General features: G+C 46.7%; 1 long non-coding RNA gene across 2 annotated transcripts in view; it reads left to right on the top strand.

Annotated features, from left to right (window-relative positions):
* LOC308489189 overlaps positions 1–19,716 on the top strand; it is a 29,582-nt gene extending 9,866 nt beyond the window's left edge. Inside the window, exons 2-8 of one of the 2 annotated variants that reach the window (XR_013992066.1) lie at positions 4,167–4,336; positions 6,284–6,382; positions 8,376–8,601; positions 13,097–13,223; positions 16,812–16,976; positions 18,053–18,176; positions 18,464–19,716. This is a non-coding gene — a long non-coding RNA (uncharacterized lncRNA). Of the gene's footprint in view, positions 1–4,166; positions 4,337–6,283; positions 6,383–8,375; positions 8,602–12,478; positions 12,612–13,096; positions 13,224–16,811; positions 16,977–18,052; positions 18,177–18,463 lie in introns of those variants that run through there. The other variant, XR_013992067.1, reaches the window with a different exon arrangement.
* The last annotated feature ends 279 nt before the right edge of the window (positions 19,717–19,995 follow it).

Genomic DNA, 19,995 nt, shown 5'->3' with positions numbered 1-19,995 from the left:
GAAAAGCAAGAGTTGGACTTGTCTACGTATCAGTTAGGGTTCTATCAGAAAACAGGAACCAGTAGGATGTGTGTGTGTGTGTGTGTGTGTGTGTGTGTGTGTGTGTGTGCATGGGTGGGTATATTTCAAGGAATTGGCTCCTGCAGTTGAGCAGTCTGGCTGGGCAAATCTGAACCCTGGTGGGCAGGGAGCTGGTAGACACTGCAGTCCACAGACAGAATTTCTTCTTCCTCAGTTTTGCTATTAAGGTCCTTCAACTAAATGAATGAGGTCCACCCAGACTATTAAAACCTTGTTAATATTTCTTGAGTGTTTCAGACACCATGACAGGGATGAAGGTGTCAAGGGACTTGAGGTCCCAGAGAGGTTGAGAGCAGCTTTGGTGGAGTTACCAGGTGGAAATGCGCAGGGGAGGAAGTGAAGGGAGACTTTCCATCTTAGAAGGCTTGCTCTGGTGGTTTGGCAGAGAAGGATCTGGAGGGGAGAAGAAACTGGCTGCAGGATTACGGGGGAAGCTCTTAGGTCTGCAGACTGAATAACTCTCCTGGAGTGTCGGACAGAAGTGGGGCCAGCTGCCCTCAGGCAAGGACTTGGTGGTGGGTGCTCTGGTTAGAATGTTGGGAGAGAATGATGAACTTGAGGTCCGGGGAGGTTGACACAAAAAGAGGAATGTTGGACACATTTCATGCCTCTCACAACAAGATAAAAACCTCTGGTTACAGAAGTAGTCTCCTGGAGGTAGGAGATGGGGTAAGGCTAGGCCACAATGGCCAAATTGAAGACAAGCAAGATGAAGCTACCTTTAGGTCAGCATGGAGAAAGGAGAAGGAAGGGTCGAGCCAGGACAAGGAAAGTCTCTTTGTCATCGGTGGGAGAAACGTAAGTCTTGGGGTACATGAGAACTAGTCCATCAGGAGTGAACCTAGCAAGATGCTTCCATGGAAAGGATGGCGAGCAAGGATGTGAGTGATGGGAGAGTAAGGCTCCTAGATAAGGAAGGACCAGAGTGCTGAGGATGAGTCTGGGCAGGCTGGTAAATCGTTCGCCTGCCCACCTCCTCAGTATGCGCCATGAAGTCTCACCCTCCTCGTCTTTGCACACAGGCTCCCTCTCCCTGAAGCACCTCCGCCCACCTCACAGCCTGCTCAGTGCTCACTCATCCTTCAAGGACAATCTCAGATCTCGTCTCACACATTGTAGAGTGCCCCAGGTCCGACCCACAAAATCCAACTCTCTCTCATGCCATACATCAAATTCAAATATGGTTGGCTCCACCTTACAGAAAATGCACAAAATCAGCTCACTTCATGTCACCTCCACCAGTACCTCTGCAATCTAATACCTCACCAGGCCCTATATTAGTCAGCTTTGCTGATTAACAAGCATCTCCAAACCTCAGAGGCTTTTCACTTTCGGTCAGCAGCCACATTCAGTTATTGTGGCTTTGCTCCATGTGCTTTCTATTTCCAAGACCTGTGCTAACAGAGAGCCCCTCATGGCCCCCTATTTCATGTGTCCGTTGTTGTAGAAGAGGGAAAAATAGCAAGAGCCAATCAAGTAATGGCCCTTAACACTTCTGCTCAGGTGTGGCCTCTGTTCCGACCCTGTGAGACAAAGCAAGTCACATGGTCAAGTTCACAGTCAACAGGCTGGGAAAGTATGCTCTGCATGGGGGAGGCAGGCAAGGCCCCAGATGCAAACTCCTGTGACAATGATACCATCTACACTCTCTCCTAACTTCTCTACCTATGTCCTCACTTGGTCCCCAATTTCGTTCTCAACTCAGCAGCCAGAAAAATCCTTTTAAAACCTTCATCCAATCAAATATCTCTTCTGTTCAAATCCTCTGGGGGCACCTGGTTCATCTGGGGTAAAAGCAAAAGCCAAAGTCCTCAAAGTGATCGACAATAGCCCTCAGCCTCTGCGGGACAGCTTCTGGCTGCTTCTGAGACTTCATTCCCACCCATCTCCCTCACTCACTCCACTCCAGGCATACCGACCACCTTGTCAATCCTCAAAACCCATTCCTGCCTCAGGGCCTTTGCACTGCTGTTCTCTCAGGGTCCTGCTCAAATATCACCACCACTAAAAACTGCAATCCCACCTGGCGCCTCTTCATTAGTTCCTCCATCGCAGTTATCAGGCTTACTTGTTTGTGTATTTACTGTGTCATCACCAGAAGGAACGTTCATCCAGGATGGGGACACGGTCTTGTTTAAAGCCACCCTCCTAGGACCCAGAATCAGTCCCATAGCACATTCCTACCTTGGTCTCCACTCCTATTGCCATGAGAGTTTGGTTTCTGCAGGGCCGTAACTTTCCCCCTTCTTAACTTTCCACGATCCTTTGCTCCTGTCCAGTCACTGTCCTGGTCCATGGCCTGCGCCTGTTGGCAGTGACAGGAGGAAACTGGCGCTGGAGACGTCAAGTAGGAAAGTGAGGGTAGAGGACAGCTTAGAGGGGTGTCATCACGGCCCAGCTGGCAAATGTTCTTCAGGTAAGGCCGATGCCCCCACACACAGAGACAGGTGAGCTTCTGGGATGGCAGCCTCTGTGATGGATAGACGGAGAGCAGTGGGCTGGCTCCATGGTTCCAGAGGGGACCGAGTCTCAAAATGCAGCCCCAGGAGCTCTTTTGGAAGGATAAGGGGTGCTGGCCTGTGGGCTGCTCAGCCCACGGTCGTGCCTGGACCACACTTCAGGGCCAGATGAGATTCAACACACATTTTAGACATGTCCCTCTCTTGCTTTATTCTCTCATTTAATTCATTTTTTTCTTAATTTTTGAAGAAGTAACATTTTCTCATGATTCAAAACTTTGAAATTATAAAACAGTATCCAGTGAAAGGCCTCATTCTCACCCTGCCTTTTCTCCTCCCAGGTCCCCTCTCAGCATATAAAGATTATTGTTCAATTCTTGTGTATCTTTTTATAGTTTTTAAAATGCAGAAATATGCAGAAAAACAGGAATATAAACTCCTACCTTCCTTGACATTTTATGCGAAGGATAGTAGAATATGCACCCCAAACGCTGCATGCATCTTGCTTTTTCCACTGAAAAATGTACACTGAAGACGGTCCACATTAGTTGGAGAAAGCTTCCTGGTTTGTTTTTCATAGCTGCGTGGTGTTCCTTTGCTTCGATGGGCCATGATTTGTTTGACTTGTCCCCTATTAAAGGAATTTCTGGTTGTTTCCAACCTATTGATTATACAAACAACGCTGCAATGAGCAATCGTCACATGGAGGAGAATTTGCAGAAACCAGAGGTGACACATTGATTCATATTTAAAAGGAACAGTTAAAAACAATTGGAACAGTGATTTGGAACCTAGATGCATATAGAATCACCTCAGAGGGTCTAAAAACTACTGAAATTTTGATTTCACTCCTCTGGTGTGAGGAGTGAAAACTTTTTAAAGTCTTCCAGGTGCATCAGACACGCAGCCAGAGCTGAGAACCATGAGTGATGGGGGTGACGGTGGGGCAGGGGGGTAAGAGTGCACGGCAAGGAAAATAATAATTTTGGAGGCATTTTAGAGGGAGAGGGAGAAGAGGTATGAGACGCTGCCTGCTGCCAGGGACTTTAGCAAGACAAGTGGAAAAAGCTTTCTGTTTTGTTTTGTTTTTAGTAAATTTTGCTCTGTTTTGTATTATGTGATCCTGCCTTCCTACCTCCATCCAAGTGACAATTAATAAAGGTCGACATTACTTTTCAAGGGCTGTGGATTCAACTCAGGGCTTGGATGTATTGTCATGTAGCATGGGCCTGAAAGGGGGGTGAAAGTATGCTATTCACTTCTCAGGTCTCCATTTCAAGGCATATGCTATTAATATGCTATTAGCTTTTTTTTTTGGTGGATGAGGAAGCTGGGGCTCAGAGAAGCTAAGTGGCCTGCCCAAGGTCACACAGCTCAGAATGATGAGATTTACATCCAAGCCTGAAAGCCGAGGTTTCCTGCCGGAAGGGAGCCAGTTTCCTTCTCTGCAGCTGTCAGGACTTGCAAACCTTCGGCACTTTCTGTTTGTCTGTTTCCCTTCATTTTTCTATATCTTCTCTCTCCCTGGTCTCTTGTAACTTCACATCAGCTCCCCGCAGGGTAAGTCATGCCTATCATGAAGCGCGTATTGTCATCACTCACTTTCTTTTCTCTTCTCTGGGAAAGAGGCACTGAGCCGCCCAGTACTGTTGTCAGCCCGGTGCTTCACTAGCCCTCACCAGGAAAGTCTCTGCAGCCCAGTGGTCCAGCAGCTCCTGACGGGAAGCTTATGTGACCTGACCCCCAGGACCTTCCGTCATCACCCTGATAAGAGTCTGCAGGCAGAGAGTGTGAAGGTAAGACATCAACCACTGCTGCCTCCCACTGGAAGAGTCCCAGCTTGTCCCATTGTTTCCTCTCCTGGGACGGCCCAGACCTGCATCCTTATCTGGGTTTGGCAGAGAAGGGGACCTTTTTTTTTCTTTTTTTAACCAGAAGCAGGGTCTTGATGAGGCAGCTTCGGCCATCAGGGGTCATCAGTTTTAATGCTTCTTCCTCCCTCCAGAATATGGCAAGTCTTGGGGAAATCAGTGAGCCGCAGGCAGGCCTCCCCAACCCCCATGAGCCTGGGCAGGTCTGGAGAGAGAGCGTGGGATCAACCTGTGGGCACACACTTCTGTTTGTGAAAGACGGTGTGTGTCTCTGTGCGTGTCCCTGGATGTGTGTTTGTTTCTGAGTGCGTATGTCTGGGTGTATATGTATATGTCCCTGTTTGTGTGGTCCCTGCATGTGTGTGTCCATGGGTGTGGGTGTGTTGTGTGTTGTGTGCTGCAATTGCAGCGTTCTAATGGCTCTGAAACATATTTTCAATTCATACCGATGGAGTTGGTCCCCCTCTTTACTGGAGAAGGCCCCCCCAAGAAGGCCAGATATTAGAAGCATTTCTAGAACACACACAGGATTTCTAGAACACACCCTGTGGGTACTGAGCCTAAGGAGTGACTGGCTGAGAGGGAATTCGGGCTGCAGGAAGGAGAGGGTTCTGACTCTCAAACCCTGGGACGAATCCCGCCGTTCCACTAGGTGGCGCCGGAGCTGCGTGCACTGCCATTGCCGTCAGGGACCAAGACCCAATCCACACTCATCGCCTGCCGTCTCAATTTCAAAAATTTGTTATTTAAGGCATCACACATCTCTCTGGAGTAAGTCAGAGGCCAGTTTTTAAGTCATCTCCAGTGAGCTGTGGGCAGGTTCCCCCGTCATGAGCCTGGGCAGGGCTTGGAGAGAGAGCTTGAGATTGAATCTATGGGCACACACCGTGTGTGTGTGGGGGGGTGTGGGGGGGTGTGGGCTGCAGTCTCAGAGCTCTAATGCCTTTCAGTTCATTGTGATGATGAGAAGTTTGCAGGTTGTCCCCCAAAGAAGAGCCAACGTCAGCGGATTTAGTGGTGGCCCTCGGGCCTCCTACAGATTCTGCCCTGGTTGAGACTTCCAGGACCCAGGCCCGCCCCCTTGGGTGCATTAAAATCCCTTCATGCATGTGATCTGTGTGACGCACGGCGGCACAGGATAGCGGTGTCAGGTGCCCCTGAAGAGCCAGAGTCTGGCTAGGGTTATCTGCAGGGGCTGCAGTCATGTTTCCAAATAAAAAACAGAGAAGTGTTGTCCTCTGTGGATCCTTGGCAAGAGCACACAGACATGCCCCAATGTTGTTACAAAAGGTGATGTGTTCATAATTCAGCACCTTTACACACTGTGAAGGGTGGTTTTGTCTTCTCCTTTTCTCAGTCAGATATCCTTAAGTTTAAAGAACAAATTCACATGTTTGGTGGTTGAGGTAACAGGGAGATATTCCTTTGTAGTAAGACATCATTAAATTCAGAGCCAGAATCCCTATCACTCACCAATAGCCTATGTCATGCAGGGACTCTGGTCCCGCTCCCTGCACAAGAACGCAGGACATGGAGGCCAAAAAGGAACACTCACGGAGCCATAGATAGGGGAGTCATATCACTATAGTCTCGCTGACGGCTGGGTTGGAGACAAAGGAAGTAGGAGCCACACGATCAGCAATCCACCCTCTGCTTCTCTGCCTGCCAACCAACCAACCAACGTAGCCACAGCAGTAATATTAGTGGCTAATGGCTAACTGGTTACAGCTGATGGCCATCTACTACCATAGCCAGCACCTTTCCATGTGAGGCCGAAAGCCTAGAAACTGTTCTCTGGGGCTCTGTCCCCACAGCCTGTTTCCCTATATTTGTGTTGTGAGAGACTCATTTTTTATTTCATCTCCTTTTCAGATGGAGTTCATAAAAGATGGCTCAGACCTAGCAGGGAAAATGTATGCACGTGTATTCCAAAAGGATGGAGTAAACCAAAGAGGAGAGAAGCCTCAGATGGTCAGTTGCCATGAAATTGTCCTATTTTCACATAATATCCAGTCAGTCAGTCATTCATTCATGAAAAACACCACTTATTAAAAGACATGGGGAAGAAAACGGTGAGCTGAGCATGTCCGAGGGGCCCGGTGCTCACTCTCCACATTTTGGGCGTGGGTGGGCAGTCACCACCCTCTGGGGCTCAGAGTTGAGTCAGCGGGTCTAAAAATGAGGCTGGCAGAGCACGTGCCTCGGAATTGCCACGTCTGTGTGTTACTGGTGTGCTTCCCAAGTGTGGTCCAGCTCTCATCTGCTTCTACCGCACACGCTGCAGAAACGCTGGCCTGGACGGTGATCCCACAAGTCAAGTGCGATCGTATGTCACAAGGTACATGCTGCGAGAGAGGAAAACAGTCACTTGAAACCAAGGATGGCAAACACCTAGCTCTTAATATATCACGAAGCTGTTCTCAGTGCGTTAGGTCCTAACTTATGTAATGCGACAGTAATCATTCTCAGCGGTTTCTGGAATCAGCCTCGTGTTACGGATGAGGAAACCGAGGCACAGAGAGGTTAGGTAACTTGCCCAAGGTCACACGCCTGCAGGGCTGAGTGGAAGTGGGACCCTACTACAAGCAGTCTGGCAGAAGAGTCCTGGATCTTAGCTGCTGTGCTCCACTGCTGCTGCTTAGACGGGGAAGGAAGGTGCTTTGTGTTAAATGATAAACATAATCCTCTTAGAGAACTAGTTCTTTGAAGGTTTGGGCTGAGTTATATTTTTAGAAACTCGGACTGAAGCTTGGATACGGGTCAAAGACCCAATGAAACTAGAGAAAAAGAATGGCTGGGATGGAGGAGAGAACAAAGACATGCAAGACCCTTATAAAGAAATAATTAAGAGCGTTTCTCTGGTGAGAAGCCCCAGGTTGTGGTTTGAAATTCCTGTTGAGGGAAGGAGAGGACCAACCAAACCTACCAGGGGTCCGAGTCAATGCCGCTCTCGTCCAGGAGATGGCGCTGGCGTTTCCTAAAAGAATCGGCTAATTGCTGTTTGTCTCGCCCCAAGGCTCCCCCTGAAGTCCTTAGGCTCCTATTTTGTTTGTATTGTTGCTTCAAAACGCGGACAACCTTTACTGCGCTCCCCACCGTGGGGAAAACATCCGACTCTGCTGGTCTTAGTTAGACTGGTCGCGGGCCAGAATCAAAGCTTTCTTAGTGAAGGAGGGCCCGCGAGGCCTTGGGGCCAGCCCAGGCCTCTCTTGCCTTGTACAAGGACAAGTATATGCAGGAATTAAGAAAAGGGAACTCATTCCTGTGGACTAGCTACCGGGTGAGCAGTTCCACAAGCTCCTACAACAACAACCCTACTGGATCAGTATTATTATTTTTTAAATCCCCAATGCATAGGCCAAGCAACCAAGACTCGGAGAGGAAAATAACATAACTTGCCAAGGGAACACAGCCTGTGCGTGGTAGCTGGGCAATGGAGACCCTGATGTCTGCGCCTATCACTTTCCACCACACCCCCTGCCTCAGAGGATGGCCTAAGCATGTCTGCGTGTGCTCTGAGCCACCAGCGTGCTCTGATATTACAAAAAGAAAACAAGATAAAGCCCAGGTGCTAATTTGTTTTCTTGGTATTTGCTTTGCTATTAAACGTGGAAGCCAATCCAATTAATTGAGGGTTTCAATTAGTTGCGTGCATGCTAAGTCCTGGGTTTAGTGTACTTCCTGCTCTAAATTGCTGTGTGACGGATTACCCATAATCCACAGCTTAATATCTCTTACAGGAACAGAGAATAAGGCCTCCCTTTTTAGGAAGAGAAAGGCAAACATGAAAGGTCTTTTCTTTCAGGGTTCTTAAATTCCCCACCCTCTGGTCCTACTTACATCATCAAAACTTACATGTTTTGATGGAAAAGAAGACAAGGTGTGTGATATGGCTGGACTGAAGTTAAGAGGCTAGGTATAGTAATTCTCCCTCTCCTCACCTTCCCTTCTTTCTTTACCCCAGGTGTGAGGACTGTTTACAGCTAGCTGAGGAGGCAGAGACCAGAGATTCTCCAATTTCAGTGTGCACACAAATAAATGACTTCAGGATCTTGTTAACGTACAGACTCTGAGTCCCCGCTCTGGGATGAGCCTGAGATTTTGCATTTCCAACAAGCTCCCAGAGGCCAAGGTTGGGTGATGCTTTGGGCAACAAGGCATGAGATCAAGTCCTGGGGAGATGGATTAAGGTGAGTGGAAAGGAGGTGGCCATTTTCTTGGGAGTCCCCACACTGGATGGTGGGAGAGGCGGGAGGTGCCCCTTTTAGGATGGGCTTCAAATTCCTCCAATCTGAGAGGGTCAAGTAATACTCCAGACGTGAGATGAGGGTTTCACATAGTCTGCAGCAACAAAGGCAACCCCAGACTATATCTGAATTTCCAGGGGTAGGTCCTGGGCTGACCTGCCTCTTGACAAACCGCCCAGGTGATTCTGACCTAAAGTTTGAGAACCACCATCACCAAGGTCATTTCCAGCTCTGAGTTTCTCTTTTCCAGACTAGTCAGGCTGTTTGCCCTATAATGTCACAGGTGGTGCTGCCATAAAGAACATTCGACTCACCTGGCCTCTTCCCCGCACTCTGGAGGAACTAGGGGCCAGATGAATTAAATCCTGGCCGCTGCCAAGTGTAGGAGCAGGTCTAAGCTCAGGTGTTTGGATTCCTCATCTAAAGCACCTTCCCCGTAGCCACCTCCTCTTTATCCCGACACGCTCCACTTCAGCGCCTCACTACTCCTCACTTGGACTTGGGCTCTCATCTGCTCCCCCGTCTCTTATCCCTGCATTTCTAATCCATCTCTGTAATCCAGTCTTCATACTGACAGCTGACTCAACTTTCAACATCAATACTGTCCCCATATGGGGACTTCTGGGAGAGGTAAGGAGCGCCTCCTCTGACTTCCCATGGTGCTCTGGATGCTGCTGCCTGGCTGGGAAGCTCTCCGTACTCAGGGTGGGGTCTTATTCATCCACCATGCCCCAAACCTAGGCCAGCGCCGGGCCTCCCCTGGGTACACAGTGCATGCTTGTGGGCACAGAGCCCCGGAGAGCAGGTTCCAGGCTCTCGGCCTCACGTGGAGGGGTACTGGCTTGGGTAGTGGATGGCTGTCAGCTGTGGCTAGTTGGCCGTCAGCTGTAACCATTGAGCCATTGGCCACTAATATAACTGCCGTGGCTACGTTGGGGAGTGGAGGAGAGTGGAGGGAAGTCAGAGAGTCGGTCGGTTGGCAGCAAAGCGGACAGCAGGTGGCACGTCATGTGAATCCAGCCTCCAGTGAGACTATAGTGGTGTGACTCCCCTATCTGTGGCTCCGTGGGTGTTCCTTTTTGGCCTCACCATGTCCTGTGTTGTGTGGGGAGTGGGAGCTGAGACCTCGCAGGCCACCCCGCGTGACAATGCTGATAGGCTGAGGGGATGAAAGAGGCACTGACGGAGTGACTGTGTAGGAATGACCCATCCTGACCACTTGAGCTTCACGACCTCCAGTGACTCAGGATTTCCCGCTGACTAGTGAAGGCAATTAGGCAGAATTCGTGAGTCTCTAACCCAAAATACAAAAGCAAATATAAAATGTCCTCAGTGTGTCTGTCCCCAAATAGATAGAGGTGGCAGCCACATGACACCACAAAGGGTTACCAGAGGGTTACCAAAGGGTTACCACACAGATACCCCAGAGAGAAAAAATAGTAATTCTGATGGTCAAACAACACAAATTCTCATTTTAGAATCTTTAATATTATTTACTGGGTTCATTCAGAGCTACAGAAACTGTTCACGTTTTCATACTAGGGACCATAACTGCCTAAAACCATCTTCAAGGTCAAGTCAGTTTAGACTTTGACTGACATGAAAGAGAATGACCTTATTAAACGAGCATGAAAATAAGTCCTTTGAGCTTCACTATGGGTAGACGTCAGAGATTCGAGCTACGTCTTCTCTAGGGAGCGTGGGCAACAAGTCCGATGAAGTGGATTCTCCTATTTCATTTCAAAGTCTAGCCAGCCTCCAGAAACCAGAACCTTCCCACCTTCCACTTAAGTAACTAAATGCACGCTCAGGCTATGGAATTACCCTGATAACTGACACAGAATGATGTTTTCTTGGCTCCCGCCTTCTCCACGGGTTGTCTACCCTGCCCGCGGTCCCCAGCTAATTTGCAAACACTGTTCTACTTTACTTTCTGTAACTGTAGCCAGAGACATACGGGACCGTGAAGAGAGTCATTATTTCCATAACTGTCCACGAGTAATTTTCTTACTTAAACCACATCTCTCCGACCTTCCTCTCAGAAAGCAACCCAAACTGAGAATATGTTTTCTTAACAAACCTCAGTCAAATATCTTGGCTGGTTTGCCATTTTCTTTTAGCAGATTCCAGGAAACAGGGAGGCAGGGGTACTGTATGAAGTCCCCGCTTGTGAGGTTCCAGACATGTGAGAGTCCTCCCATCCGGAAAAGGGGTAGCTAGGGGTCAGGTGCATGGTTCTTTCTCTTTTTCTTTTCCTCTTTGCTTTTTCTCCTAGTACACACAAAAAAAATGTATATGTTTGTTTATTTTCTCTTAAAAAAAACAAAAGTATTGGTTTTACAAAATTGTCCTCGTGAATTTCTTTCCCCACTTAGGTGCAAATACTGACAATCCTGGGGAACTTATCTACTTCTCCTTTCTTTCCTTCCTTCCTTCCTTCCTTCCTTCCTTCCTTCCTTCCTTCCTTCCTTCCTTCCTTCTTTCCTTCCCTCCTTCCTTCCTTCCCTCCCTGCCTCCATCTCTCCTTTCTTTCCTTCCTTTCCTCCTTCCATCCTTTGGATACAATCCCAGTTTTATTTATTTTTTACAGAATTAATACCCAACCTAAAGTACCTTTCATATTGTTACCCTTTTAGAGCAGTTATTCAACACCAAAATGTTTATCCCAAGGGGCTACATTTAAAAAATTAAAACAGCCTCCACTTCTGCTTCACAATTAATCCTACAGGCGGAGAGGAGGAAGTTTAAGTACACACTGCTGGAAGGTCCAGACTGGGTTGGTTGCATTTCATTCAATTGCTGCCCCTTTTATCCATTTGGAGGCTCATGCAATGGGAGGTTTGAAGGGATGATAGGTTCTAGAAGAAGGGGTAGCATGCTGCTGCTAGAATTGCCTAGGCTTTCACATGGGACAATCCCCAGCAGGAGTGTGAGGCTTGGACCAAATTAATATGCATAATAGCATCTTAATTTGCTATTAATACACACCTCTAACATGGTTATACACCCAGTTAAAGCTACTTGTTTCAAATGCAAACAGCGATAGAATCTTAAAGCACCTCAGCTAAGACACTGTGCTCTTCCTTGAGGGTTATTGGTGCTGTGGACTGTAGGAAGGAGGAGAGAGCTGTTCACAGAAGTCTCCTTCCCTGGTGAAATCCTGTCCCCAAATCAGGCATGGTTGTACTCTCCAAGGTTTCATCAGAGACTTTTCCCTCCCAGGGTCTATGTAGCTAGGAATCTCTCGTTCCCTCAAGGCATCAGACTATGAAATCAGGGTCCCAGCTGCCCCATTTCCTGTCCTACTCTCAGGGTGAGAGGACTCTAGTGTCCTAGGCAGCCATAAAAGGTGTGACTCAGTCACCTGTCTTATCATCCCATGAAGGGCCACTGCACATGGGAGCCACCACCTTCTGAGACTGATTGAATTTTGGAGGCCTCAGCAAGGAAAACTCTTAAAGGGAGACAAAACACCACTGCTGCTCTTTCTCCCATCCAAGTAGTAACCAGACCCAACCCTGCTTAGCTTCCAAGATCAGGCACATTTAGGGCAGTGTGGCCATAGACCTGCTGCTCTTTCCCAAGGAAGTCTCCTGGGGGTCAGAAGGTGCTACGTTTCCCCCTGGGAACCAACTGTGAGGAGAGAGAGGGATTCATTGCAGAGGAAATTACTCCATCCATTATTCACGTGAAAAAATGACCTTTCAATTCCTGAGACTCTTCAAATAAACTCCTTTCCGTCTGCCCTAACCTCTTGCTCTCACTAAGCAAACTTTGTGGGTGGGGCTCCCTTTAAAGGAAGCAAATGGCAAACATTGCTGTGGCAGAACAGGGACAAAATATTTGTGAGATGATGATAATCCTGTCTGGACGATGTCTCAGAACTGTCGTCGGGGCTCATGGTGATTATTTTTGCAAGACAGGCCACAGGATTGAAGGAGTAAGAACAGGAGGTAATGGGAGGGGATTCCTATGGTTCCAGGGATCTTGACCTCAGCAATAATGATCAATAATCCATGATTATTAATCATCTTCTATGATGGCCACTAGCGGCAATAATTGCTACCATTGCTTGGCTATTTCATGTCAGGCTTTGGGCTTATCTATATCGTACATGTATTATCTCATTGCATTCTCTTAATAACCATCTTTTATACATAGAAAAACTGAGATTTATAACAATTAATGAATTGTGCAAGGATGTAATCTCACAACTCATAAGAGATAGGGCTTGGAATCTGTTATGCACTGAAATGTGCCTCTCCTTCCCCAATTCATATGTTGAAGTCCTGACCCCCCAATGTGACTGCATGTGGAATATGGCCTTTGAGGAGGTAATTAAGATTAAATGAGATTCTAAGGGTGGGGTGCTAATCTGATAGGACTAATGTCCTTATAAGAAGAGGAGGAGACACCATGAATCTTTCTCTCTTCATAGCACACAGACAAGAGTTGTCCATGTGAAGACACAGTGAGAAGGCAGTTGTCTACAAGCCAGAAAGAGAGTCCTCACCAGAAACCAACCATAAGCCATCTTGATCTGCACTTCCAGCCTCCAAAACCATGTAAATATAAATTTCTCTTGTTGAAGCCACCCAACCATTGATATTTTGTTATAGCAGCAAGAGCAGACTAACACAGAATCTGACTCAAAATCTATGCTCTTAAGCCTCCAGCATCCTTTCCTGTCCTCTCATTGCATACTTCCATGCTTGATGGGATGATTTGGTGCTGACAGCCAGCTGAGGAAAGGCAGGGGACTCACTTGCCTCCTGATAGAGAATTTAAGGGAGGCAGTGGCTCCTTCTCCTGTGTGCACACTGGCTATATTATGTTAAATAAGTGACTATGACAGATGGATCATAACCAAACAGTAAGAGCTGCAGTCTTGTGGGAAGTTAGAACCACATCTCTTTACAAGGATTCAATACTACCAAATATGTCACTAAGGCCCCTCAGGACTCTGCAGGTCCAAGTGGACTCATGTTGTCCCCTGCCACCTCCCCAAACCCACAAATGTCACAGTCCTTGCTCTCTTCCAACACCCCGCATCTCAGTGAGTGGCACCCCTGACTGCCACCCCAGCATTGTCCCTGAGACCATCTCCCCCATGTCACGACAACCAACATACAACTGAATTCTATCTTGTCCTTCAATCTCCTACATATCTTCAAAATGCATCCATGTCTGCCCCGCTCCAATGCTGCCACCCAACTTAGATTACTGAGCTAGCTGTCCCTCTGGTCTGCAAATAGAATAGTTGTGTGCAGTTAGTGTGTAGCTGGGCAGCCAGTAGTCTGGTGGCAGCCCTACTTATTTATTCTCTCTGGGTTTTAGTTTCTTCATAGTTAAAATGAGGATCATACTGGTACTTGATTCATTGGGTGCCTACTTCATTTAAACATTTACAAGTGTGCTAGGCACACCATTCAATCAAAGTTAGCTGTCATTAATATTACCCACTTTGGCCTCCCTCCCACCTGTCCTTCCCTGCCGGCCAGAATAATCATCTGAATTCTCTACTTGAAGCCATTCTATGGCTCCCATCGCAAGAAGGATAAAGACAGTGGTCTTGAACTCACCAGCCAGGCGTTGCCCCATGTGGTCCTCACCCATCTGGTCATTAAATATGCAGAAGCCTGATTGTTTGGAATTTTCGCTTATCATTTCTTGAATTACTTAGAAGGCAGAGAGCAGCTAAAGTTTATATAAGCTAATTCTATCCCCAACTCACTCCCACCTTCTCTGGTCTTCACCCTCATGCTTTCCCGTCCACGACTCACTGCTCTGCTGAATATGGGGGCTCCTTTGCACTAGTATTTTCCCAGATTTAGGAATAACCTTCTCTCCCTACTTTGTTGACATAATTCCTAACCATCATTTATCTTTCAGTTCAAGTGTCACTTCCTCGGGGAGGCTTTCTGTGACTCCTCTTTCTTGGCTCGTTTCCTGTGAGAGGTTTGCATTTGTTTGTGGGATTTTTTAGTTAACGTCCATGCCCCCTGGGTGAGTACCATGAGGGACTGGTGTGATGCCTGGCATGTAGCAGGTACTCAGTATTACCTCTTGTGTAAGAGTTTATTGAGACAGCGTGCTCCCCTTTCCCATCAATTCTAGCCCCTAACTTTCCCTGCAATCACCCTGCCAGACTGGGAACTGAAGAGCAGGTAAAAACTCTTCCTTTCAGGCTATGGTTTTCAAGCTTTTATTGGTTTTTCCAAGCTTTGGTTGGAGGGGAGAGACATGGTCACTAGCAGATGGAGTTTTATGGTTTCCCGTGCACAAATTCACATCCATTATCTTAATAGACCCAAACAATGACTCAACTCTCAGATAGAATCGCTATTCTCCCCATTTGCCAGTGGGTAGCAGAGGCCCCGAGAGGTCAATTAGTCCAAGATCATACAGCAGCGAGTGACAGAGCTGGGATGAAAACCAGGCCGAAGGAACCTGACTCCTGTATCCTTCCCATTGTGCTCCAGTGTCTGGCCGCAGCAGAAACCCAGACAAGGAAAGGTGATGGCAGCACGAAGGAAGGCAGCTCTGTCTTCTGCTCCTCTCATTCTCCTCTTTGGTTCAGAGAATTCCATCTGTTCTATTTCCTAGTTGTCACAGGTGGAGAGCAGACTCTGAGATGGAGTTTAGAGTATAGAATGTTTATTAAAACACGCTCTTGAGATGGTCACCAGTGGAAGGCAGGAGAAGGAGAGTATGAGTGAGAATAGTGAGGAATTAAATGGATGTAGGAGTGACAGCCTCAGCTGACACTGTGTGGAGCTTGGGAGAGAAAATGGCCAAACGCTGGGCCTTTATACTCTCCCTCCTCGATCTGTCATTGGTTGTGGGCCACTCTGGTCAGGCATATCTTGGCAACAGGTCATCTGAGAAGGGGCTGATAGCTCTCCTGGCAGCTGGGGCAGTACGTCCTGCATTGAGGGGGAATCAGGGCCGGGCATGGTCATGTCTACTACACAAGTCCCAGCTTCCTGCTTTCTCTGCCTGATTTATAGTCCTGCCCTTTCTCTTCTTTCCTCCTTATTCAATCATTGATGACCCTGGAAATAAGTTTCCTGAATGAGTCTATAGTGATAGGTGTCCTGGTGATCCAGGGGTGGCTGTGTGTCCCAGTGTGTGGGATACTTGATCTGTGATACCTGACACGAGGGTGACCTAAGAAATTTAAATCAAAGAGTAAAGCAAAAGGAACTTTCCTGTCCTTTTTCCATGAGAGTTTTTAATTTCCAACCCCACAGTTTCCATTTTAATAGGATAATTTTTAGAAAACTGAATGATTACATAATACACGTCCTGGCAAAAGACCGAGCAGCAACAGGAGCCACTCCCCACCGACCTCGCTTCTGTTCAGCACGTTGTCCTTCTCGGACTACTTGCGCATGTGCTTGATTTCTCCTATCAGGGCAGGCACAACGGATGGCAGCCTCTTCCTGGATCTGAGAGGACAGAGTGGCAGCGACCATGCTCAAGGCCATCGTGCCAACTCATGGAAGAGCCAGGAGGAAAACATGGTTTTGTCAACACTCAGATCTCTTCACTCTTCTAGTTTTTAGGGAGAAGATCAGTAAAGGGAGAATACCCTTTCGTGTAATGGTTTAACTTGTGTGCCAATGTCTAGATTCTTTTTATTGTCCAAGTAGATTATTCAGGCTGTAAAAAGAGATAATTTGCTTCCTTTGGGGGTCAGAGGGTCATGAATCTAATATACGTAACGTGGCTGCAGCAAACTTCAAGGGAGCTAGGAAGGGTAGACACCACTAGAAGTGAGCAAACAGCTCAGTGAATGTTTATCTAATGTACTAGCATTATAAAAATAACAACCATAGTGATGGTGGTGATGATGATGGTTATTTGCTTCTCTGGAAAGATGGACTCTAGTCTCAATTGAGTGAAGCTTTAAGATGGTTCTTATTTTACCCCACTTACTCTCTGCTCTTCTGCGCATGTAATCTGAAGGGATGTCTATAAATCCATGCCACAGTCTATGGTTTTCAGACGGTCTGAAGATTATATCCACTGAACTAGGGATTGGTTTTTATTTTCCACAAGTAGACACATGCTCACATCAGCTCAGTGACCTGGCAACGTCTGTGACTTGGGGCTGCTCTTTTTTGTCCCTTCCTTTTTGCTGTCAGCAGATTCCTAATCTCTCTTGGCATCAGGACTCCATCTCCTGCTGTGGGACCCGCACTAGTGGATACCACTCAACCAAAGTGACCCTGGGATGGACTCAGCACAAACATGGTCCCTCGTGAATCAGGCATCTGGAACAAGTGAAAAAACGCTGGGCAGAAAACCCAGAAGTGGGTATTGTTTAAGAGTTGTCACCTGCTTCTTGGTTTTCTCTATCACTGGGGCTGGCTGGGTTGTGAAGTGCATGCCGGGTCCAGAACCACACAAAGGCCAACATTTTATCAACACTCAACTGCCAAGTAAACACTCAATTCACTTACTTTTTCCTGGCTTTGCTCTACTTGATAACAGAGCAAGTGATCTGGGGAGAGAGGGTGGCAGCGTCAGCAGAAATAACTGTTCTAGTCTCAGTTGTGGTCAATTTCATGCTCTCCAGAGCTTACCCTCCCTGCTGGGCCATTTTCATGGATGGAAAAAGGGTAATTCTCACCCAAGTCAACTGTGACCTTTATCACCACCTTGTGAAGTTGTTGCATTTGACTTCTTTAAAGTTGAGGAAGGGACTAGTTGATTATTATGAAGTGGGAAAGACTGAATAGAAGGATTGTTTCACAGTCCAAGTTAGTGGGAGTGTCATATTTAAGAGGTTGATTCTTTCATCTTCACACAATCCCCACCATTCTCAATCTACTATAATGTCTTGGGGGGCATTTATGAGGTCAGCATCTCTCGAGAAAATGTGAGGCCCAAACTCTGTAGTTATAAATATAACTAGAAATACACTGGTGACAATGTGTTATAGTAGATGGCCTGGATGCTTCATAGAGACTTCTTAATCATAAACTGTGCTTCTATTTTATGATTTTTTTTAAAGTGAGTAGGTTGAGGTGGGAAAAATGAAAAAGAATTTGAGAAGATGGTTGTGGAGGGGATGTTTGTTTACTCCTTGCCAGCTCAGGGACTCCTGGCTGAACCTCTCCATAGATTCCTGATACCATCTGGAGAGCAACTGGGGGAAGTAAGATGATAGAAGAGAGACAATCCCTGTCACACAAGAGGGTAAGAGAGAGTAGGTGGTTAATGAGTAAACATCTTTATAATAGGAGCTGAAGTTTTCTCCAGGACAGAAGACCTGACAACATCTGCTCTTGGAGATATTCTGAGGCTGGCCTATCAGAAAGTGGGGAGTAAGTCAAGGAGAGAAACTTCGGATGAATATAACTTTATTCTTTCACGATCCTGGTAGAAACAAGTTCACCTAGTAGATGTGGAATTTCCCAATCCTTCTGGTCTACCTGACTACGGTTAGAAGAGACGCTTCTGTTAGAAACACTGGAGAACACAAGTGCATGGGATCAAAGGTCCTACAGGTAAGTTGATGGGGTGATCATATCTTGTTGTGGGGAGCTGAATCATTGCAAAGAAATCTTTGCAAGCTCTGAAACGTTAGAGGGAAAGAGGTAATAACCATGTTTCCTGTGTTTGATGGAGTCAAGAGCTCAGTAAATATCCTTTCAAATCAGCATGATTATTGGTTCCATCAATATTTGGTTAACACTTATTAGGTGTCAGCAGTGATCTAGGCATTAGGGATAGAATAATGAATAAGAGAGGGGTGTGCCTGCCCTCACTGAGCTAATGCATTTTTCCATGACAGCAGCTAATTGAAGATATGCTACCACAGACAATCACATGCATTTTTCTGGACCCCTACTGGCTTCAAACCTTTGGATGGAGAACATATGAGATCTGAGCATGAGCCTTCTCATGCTTAAGTAACTGTATAGCATCAAGGGTCAAGATACATGGATGAAGGCTTCACACTGGAAAGGTCCATTTTTAAGTCTCCAGACATCTCCAAGCTGAGCCATTTGACCTTGCTATATTAAGGGAATGGGAACCCTTGATCACTCCAGGGCACCCCAGGCTCTACCTAGGGTTTGTTTGGAGCAGCAGTGATTATTGACTTCACGTCTCTACCCTTACCTGGGGCTTGTTGTGTTTGGCCCTTGGTCTAGGCTCTGCCCAGATGTGTCCTCTGGCTGAAGTTCTGATGATCACGTGAGGCATTCTTCTGCAGAGGCAAAAACAAGATTGTTGGTGAGCTGGCAGAGTGGGCTGTTGGCCCACTGCAAGGATGTTGGCTGTGATTCAAAGTTACCAGGAGTGGGCAGGGGAAACCCTCCTTTATGAAAACAGATGAGGGTCCTTAAGGAAAAAGAACAGAGACTTGTAGTGGGGAATCTGAAATTCTGGGCAAAAATAGACCTGGAAGGAAAGCAAAGGCATAACTTCCAGGAACCAGGTCTGCTGGGAACTGCTGGAGAAAGAGCCAGCCAGGAGCTCCTGATCAGGAAGCTGAGGAGGTTGCTGACTCTGTGTTTAAGTAGCTCTGCAGGCTGCGCATGAAGCTGCGTGTGTTAGTTACAGGGACTCTGTGTTCTGTATCCCTCCCCCGAAGAGGACCAGTTTTCTGACAGTCTTACATGCTCTTCTGAGGATAACAGAGCAACAAATTGGAATTTATGATCTACTCAGAAAATCGAGAACGTGTGGCTGTCGTGGTGGAGGGGAGGTGATGCTTCGTCCCCATTCCATGTGGAGGGATATTCCTTTTATCTCCTGTTTGCCTTACTCTTTTCTCTTATTTACTAATTGTTTGAAAACATGGGCAGGTGTGAGTGGTACCAATTTTTCCATTGATATTTATACTTCATATTGTTCACATACACCTTAAAAGAATGATGAAATAATCTAGCTCTGTGTATATTTCTAAGTTAATATCTAAATGCTTTCATCATAAGTTTGAAAAAGTCTAGTTTTTGGTAGTAAATGAGACAAATATACAATATTCTGCAAATTGGAATAAGATGATGATTGACGACAGTTGAATAAATATTATGTGACTTGAAAAATAGGTTTTAACTATTTTATTGACTAAAACACGCCAACTCTAAAAGGAGTGTCATAAAATTTTTATCTGCACATTTCATACAATGTATCTTGAACAATTCAATAGTTCCACAAAGCATTCTCTTTGCACTTAGAAGAACAGGTGGCAGTGACCTAAATTGCTTCGGCTCTTCTATATTCAGAATATCACATGTGCGTGCAAATGTACTGTTTCTGACAGCAAGCTTCACCACTAACAGGAATGTCCATCAGGTGGGGAAAGGCAGGAAGCGCTAT

The sequence above is a fragment of the Rhinolophus hipposideros genome (assembly GCF_964194185.1).
Source record: "Rhinolophus hipposideros genome assembly, chromosome: 2".
Lineage (NCBI taxonomy): Eukaryota > Metazoa > Chordata > Mammalia > Chiroptera > Rhinolophidae > Rhinolophus > Rhinolophus hipposideros.
The sequence above is the reverse complement of the archived record's forward strand: the minus strand, read 5'-3'. Positions and strand labels throughout refer to the sequence as shown.